Raw genomic sequence first — 6659 nt, forward strand, 5'->3', positions numbered from 1 at the left:
CAGCTGTCTTGGGCAGTCTTGAGTAACAGAATGTCATTCTGAAAGATGATGAGGCACCATGAAAGGGTAATCATAAGCTTGCAGCCCCACATAATGGCCGCTCAGGACTGTGAATTCATAAGGGTTGTAAAACTAATATAGAGATCTAGTCTTCAAATATATATTTTAAATGATGTATTTAGGTTTATTTCCTGTGTGTTGGTGTTTTGCCTGGATGTGTGTCTGAGAGAAGGTGTTGGATCCCCTGGAGCTGGAGTTATAGACAGGTGTGAGCTGCCATGTAGGTGCTGGGAATTGAACCCGGGTCCTCCTGAAGAACAGCCAGTGCTCTTCACCACTGAGCCAAAAGATCACAGCTTCAATATAGATCATAATCTAGGCCAGAAAAGAGCCTCTCAAAACTTTGTCAAGGCCTTCCACAGGAGGCCTACACACTACTGCGTGTGTCGCCACCATGACCCCAGTGACCCTTGAGAAACTCCAGCACATTTTGAGAGTTCATAACATCTACATTGACAGGCTGCAGAAATTAGCTTTCGCCATCACTGCCATTAAAGGTGTGGGGCAGAGATATGCTCATGTGGTGTTGAAGAAGGCAGACATTGACCTCACCAAGGTCAAGAGGTCAAGAGGGCACGGAGAAGAGGTGGAAGACATGACCACCATCATGCAGAATCATGACTTGGACCGGTTCTTGGACAGGCAGAAGGATGTGAAGGATGGGATAGTGTAGCCAGGTTCTGGCCAATGGTCTAGACAACAAGCTGTGCAAGGGCCTAGAGCTGCCAAAGAAGATGCGAACCCACAGGGGGCTGCACCACTTTTGAGGCCTTTGTGTCCAAGGTCAGCACAACAAGGTCACTGGCCACTGGGGCCGCGTACTGTGGGTGTATCCAAGAAGAAATAAGTCTTTGGATCTTTGCTGATAATAGTTATACCTATTGGGGGGAGACTTTGTTTTTTTCTTTTTTGGTTTTTTTTGAGGCAGGGTTTCTCTGTGTAGCCCTGACTGTCCTGGAACTCACTTTGTAGACCAGGCTGGCCTCGAACACAGAAATCCGCCAGCCTCTGCCTCCCAAGTGCTGGGGTTAAAGGCGTGCATCACCACTTCCCGTCGAGACTTTTTCAAGATAAGAAAATATACACTCTTTTTCAGACTAATAGTAATCAATTGCATAAAGTGAGAAACTTGAACTTTTTATGGGCTCGGCATATAAAGGCGCACACAGGGCAGTAGATTGTATGTTAAAGTCATTTCTACATTTGAGGTATTTATATATGTCATTATCTTTCAGTATCAAAGTCGAATGTGTCACTATATACTGTTCTAGAGTAAATGTATATGGCAAGGTAATTGCTCAGGAATGAAAAAAGTATGCCAACAGAACTCTTGGAAGCTTCATCTCATGACATTCGGAGCTCTTGCTTTTGCAATGTTTCACTGTGGTAAAAGGGAGATTAAAATCATTGCAAATCAAAGTGATTCTTTTCAGCCTCCAAAGTGAATGTCAGCTTGCCTTTTCTTCATTTCCCACACATTTGCATAGATCTGTCAACTGAACTGAGCAATCTTCTCAGGGTGATGCTGGATTCAAAGCTGTGAACACCCATGTACCACCAAATTGCTTTGCCCTGGCTTCTTCAGTTCATGTCTTCATGCCCTTCCCTTCACCCTCAGGAGCACACTCCTCCCTGAAGGTTTAGAGGGAGTTTAAGGAGATGGAGACACTTATACACAAAACAACACTACCAATCAGGGTTGTACTTCTGAGTAGTCGCTGGCTGCATTCAGCTCCTTGCTTTGCCCCATGTATCTGAGGTTAAAAGCTATTTGGCCAATCCTTGGAGAAGTATGTTTTCCCAAGGACCTGACTATGTATCTCTTGAATGGGTCCAGGTATTCAAGTGTGCATTCTGCTGGAGTATAGTGTTCTTTTGCCTTTGGTGGGGTTAAAAGGCAAGATCTAACTGGGGTAGTAGTGGTGTGTGGCTTTAATGCCAGCTCTCGGGAGGCAGAGGCAGGTGGATCTCTGAGTTTGAGCCCACCCTGGTCTACAGAGTGAGTTCCAGGACATCCAAAGCTACACAGAGAATCTCAGTCTCGGAAAAACAGACAAAGAAACAAACAAACAACAAAAGAAGGGACTAGAGAGTGCCTAGCTGAGGGAGGATGGCACCCTACTGGCCGACACTGCTTATTTATTATTGTAACTGTCATTTACAAATATTCACATCAATGCGCAGTGGTTCGGGCACATCTGATTGGCTACCAGCTGTCCTAAGCGATTTCCAGACATACTCAGGTTTGTTTGTAAGACACATCAGCTCTGCCTGCGTTTAGGCTGCTAACCACAACTGTCAAAGTCTACAGAAGAAACAAAACCTTCAGGCAAGCCACATCTCGGTTCACTGCACGTTTTGTTTTCTGCTATGTTTATTTCAAATTAATATCACAGATCGAACCCACAGTTAAATAGCACATCTGCCTGAGGTTTGCATAGCAATTCACAATATGTTTTTATTCCTTTAATTATGGCTTAGAATCCTTTTGACACTCTCTCAAGTAACAGGTGGTTTTTCTGACCATGCTAAATGCTAAATGCTGTGGAGGGCAAGGCAGTTAGGCGTTGTTTTCTTAGCTGTGGTTACACCTAGGCCCCAGGCAGCTTCTGACTTAGCAGCTTGCAATAGATTGGAATTCCTGGGGGACTTCACTTAACCCTTAGTCCTCTAAAACCTGTTTTCAATGCACCGTTGGGTGGGGCGTCTCATTATACCCAGCTGCTTGGCAGATGTACTTTTTGTATCCTGGAAGGTGGAAATGGGGTTGAGGGTAGGTCAAAAAGTTAATATGTCAACGCTCTGAAGGGTGATGGAAGGAGAAACTTGGTGATATTAAAGGTGATTTGAATTTAGATTTTTTTTTGAAGAATAAAAGCATCCTTTTATATATCTGCAATAGATGATAACAATTAAATAAGTCACACATGAATCACTGGAATTAGAATGAGGGCAAAGACCTATTAGATCATACAGCCAGTTCCCTCGAGAACGCAGACTTATTCTCTACAGTGTGCTCAGGGTGCTTTGCACAGTCTTTGAAAGACCTGAGCAATTGAGGCCTTCGATTATTTCCCGAGGGAAAGGCTTTCCTTTATAAAGGGCCTCAGTGTTTTCCTCCTTCATCTGAGGTTTCCACTTAAAAAAAAAAAAAAAAAACCAACTTATTTACATGATGCACACAAAATCATTTGCAACAGTGGAAGAAGTTACGTGTACCGATTTCCCAGAAAACGATATGCCCTTGGCCGCCTTCTGGGTGCTCCCATTTCTGATTTTTACACCTGTTTTCTACAGTCCTTGGAGGACTTGGCAGGGATGCATCCTCTAGAGGACTTCCGCGAGTGACTCCCACTCCCCGAGACTCAACATTTCGTCATCTGAAACTGAGGAGAGAGTTCTGCTCAGGCTGTCCACGCCTTTGGGATAAAGGACACTCTGTCACCCTGGAAGCATTAAGTACTTAGCTTTCCTTTCTCTTTGGAACAGACTTGTCTATTCGGCGCTCTTTGCATCAGAGAGGCTGATCATTAAGGGCTCATGAATGAGTACTGGGACAGACAGACACTCTGTCCTAAACCCCAGGCAGGGGCTGGAGTCCATCCAGCAAGGACAGGAACGATGCCGGAACCTTTCCCGTGGAGTTGCTATCCTTTGTTGACACAAAGGACTTTTCAGTTCTAGTAGGTCAGAGTTTATGAGATTTCTTTTATTTCCTCTTCTCTTTCAGATTTTATGGTTTGAAGAGGGTGGTTATAGACCCTGGAAGTGATTAGGAGAGGGTACTAGGAATAACCTACTTTATGGGAATGGTGATTGTGATTTGCAGACCTCAGATCTATCCCTTACTGTTGGGGAGCATTGGGGTCAATGTTCCAGGGCAACAGGCTGAGAAAGGAAGAACAACGAATCAGGTTTCCTGCCTCAGTGGCGGGGCAGACATAGGGATGGTTTTCGATGCTGAGGGATTGGGGTAAGGGCTGTGACGTAGGAAGACGGGAGCACAGCGAGAGTGTAGGGCAATGAGACCTCCAAGAGCCCAGGGCTGGAACCTTCTTCTAAGAAAGTTGAACTTGAAGGGTAGATTCCAGAGAAGGAAAACAAGACAGAAATAGAAGAGGTAGAGGCAGGAAGAGCAGCTTGAGGATGGCAGAGAGCGAGAGAAGGCCGCTGGTCGGGAGCGCGCGCAGACGCCTTGGAAACCTTATCTGCTTGCTAGCTTTGAATCTCCAGAGAGGTCACTGTCCTCATCTCCCTGACAAACTCACCATGGCTCAGAGAACGTGGTGTCCTCTCCTAGACCATGTAGCCAATGAGAGAGCTAGGATTTCGATCTCTTCAAACCCTTTGGAAGAGAAAGCGATGCGGGAATCTGATAGCTGTAGGAGCTTCGTAACTCAGGAAGCCAAGGCTCTCCCAGTGACCAGAACCTGTTTTCCATCATTATGGTATGGAGAAAGGGACCCTAGTGCCTCAGTTTATTGGAAAGAAGAAAAACGGTGCCCTTAGAAGCCATCAGCTCTTTAAATTCTTAAAATGACTCATGTTGCATCGACTTAGTGCCTCCAGAGTCTCATCATTCCTACCGGGGCTGAGCCAGCCAGGCCTGCGGGCGCCAAGCTCAGCCCGTGGCCATGGGTAAGGCAAATATGTAGCTTTGTGGTCATGGCCTTCCAGCAGGCATGCGAAATATGGGAAACATGAGAACAGTCTGTACCTCCGAGGAGGGAGGAGGCATGGGAAAGGCAAAGGAGTGGCGGACACACTGGGGGCGTGTACCAAGCGTGGTTATTCCTTCCGCTGGTGTGACGTCTGTGCCTCTTCTCTCAGGCCTTAGTCATTCAGACTGTTATTTCTGTCACATCTACTCAACGCCACCATTACAGGGCCAGAACAGCCATCTTTGAGCAAATAGGCATAGGCATGGTCCAAAAAAATATTGTGGCTCCATCTTAGCCTTTCCAGTCATTACAATAAAGACATGAACTGGCGGGCTGTAAATGGCAGTGTGTGTGTGTGTGTGTGTGTGTGTGTGTGTGTGTTTCTCATCTAGCACAAAGCCTAATGTGTGTGTGTGTGTGTGTTTCTCATCTAGCACAAAGCCTAATATGTGTGTGTGTGTGTGTATATATATATATATATAAAAGGTTTCATATGATGTACATAGTCTTGTACTGAAACCAAAATAAGGCACTGGCAGACTTGATTTCTTCTGGGGATTCACTACTCTGTCCATAGATCGTGCAAAGGGAAGGACAGGGCATCTCTCTTGAACCTCTTTTATGAGGGCACTAATCGGTTTTCTGAGGGCTCTACCATCACACACTAATCCCCCCGCCCCCTGCCCTTGGTGTTCCCACCTCCGATTCCAGAGCATGGGTGACAAGGTTTCAGCATGCAAAATTTGGGGATGATACAAACATCCGGACCATGGCATGGCTGAAACTCAAGTTTCATGTGATTATCGCTTGCCTCCCAATATTCTCAGAACATTTCCAAACATTAACACAGCCTAGAAAGCCATCTTGGATCCGAGCTGCACCAAAACAGGAGAGGATCTTAATCGGTTGTAACTGACACAGACAATAGGTATCTGACCTCTGATGTAGCTGTGAACAGGTTGCCTCTAATTAGAAATTTCTTTGATTGTGGGTCTCATTCAGTATGTTTTGGGTTTTATAATGAAGTGTAATTAAGCACCTCTCTTCCCCCCCCCCCCCCATTTACTGGCAGCATCTATTTCATAGTCTCCAGCTACGGATGCTCTTCGCCTTAGGATGGGTGACGTCCCGATAAACCCTCGGTGAAACTGAGTTCATCTCAAGCTGCAGGCACACAATACTTGCCCACCAAACACTCTGGCTTGGTGTATCCTATCTTAATTGGGCTCAGCACATTTACATCGACCAGCAGTTGGGCAAACTCATCCTGCACAAAGCCTAGTTTATTTAAAAAAAAAATTGCTGAAGGTTTCATATAATGTATGTAGTAGTGTACTAAAACAAAACATAGTGGGGAATTGGACAGTACACAGGAATTTTAAATATTATAACTCAAACCAGGCTACGCTGAGAATGCTCCCATCTTCAATGTGAGCATTTAGCGATGTGCTCTGGAAAAAGCGTTGGTCAGATGAGTGCCTGCATAGTAACTGGCTCTCTTTCCCTTTCTCTGTTCCCTCAGGCTTTGCTTGGAAGCTGCTCTCAGCAGTGCTGAGGCCTCCCCTCCGTGGAGGTGAGGGGGAAGCTTCACGTCGCTTTTGAGATGAAGGAAAACTGCAGGCAACCTGGTCATGGACTCTTCTGTTTACGGTGAGGGGTATCTAAAGTGACAGAAATGATCAGTAGCGTCTATCAGGAAGACCTCAGGCTGCCCACTAGAATCAAAAGAAGCAACAGGTTTGTGCCCGAGCCTCTATGGAAAACCACAGACCTGGGCAGCTCTGTTCTAGTGAAGGTGTTGGAACATTCATCTGACTGGCACTCTCATCTTAAAAACAGATGAAGTTACTCTGGAAAGTCAGGAGAAGAAATCTACAATTCCATCTATATTGCAAAATCATAATATAATATCTTCCCTCCCTCCCTCCCTCCCTCCCT

The 6659-nt window shown here is 45.6% G+C and overlaps 1 pseudogene; it reads left to right on the top strand.

The window, feature by feature from the left end:
- Positions 1–454: 454 nt before the first annotated feature.
- On the top strand, positions 455–907 carry LOC110338959 (annotated as a pseudogene).
- Positions 908–6659: the final 5752 nt, after the last annotated feature.

This window comes from Mus pahari, chromosome 22, assembly GCF_900095145.1.
Source record: "Mus pahari chromosome 22, PAHARI_EIJ_v1.1, whole genome shotgun sequence".
Taxonomy (NCBI): domain Eukaryota; kingdom Metazoa; phylum Chordata; class Mammalia; order Rodentia; family Muridae; genus Mus; species Mus pahari.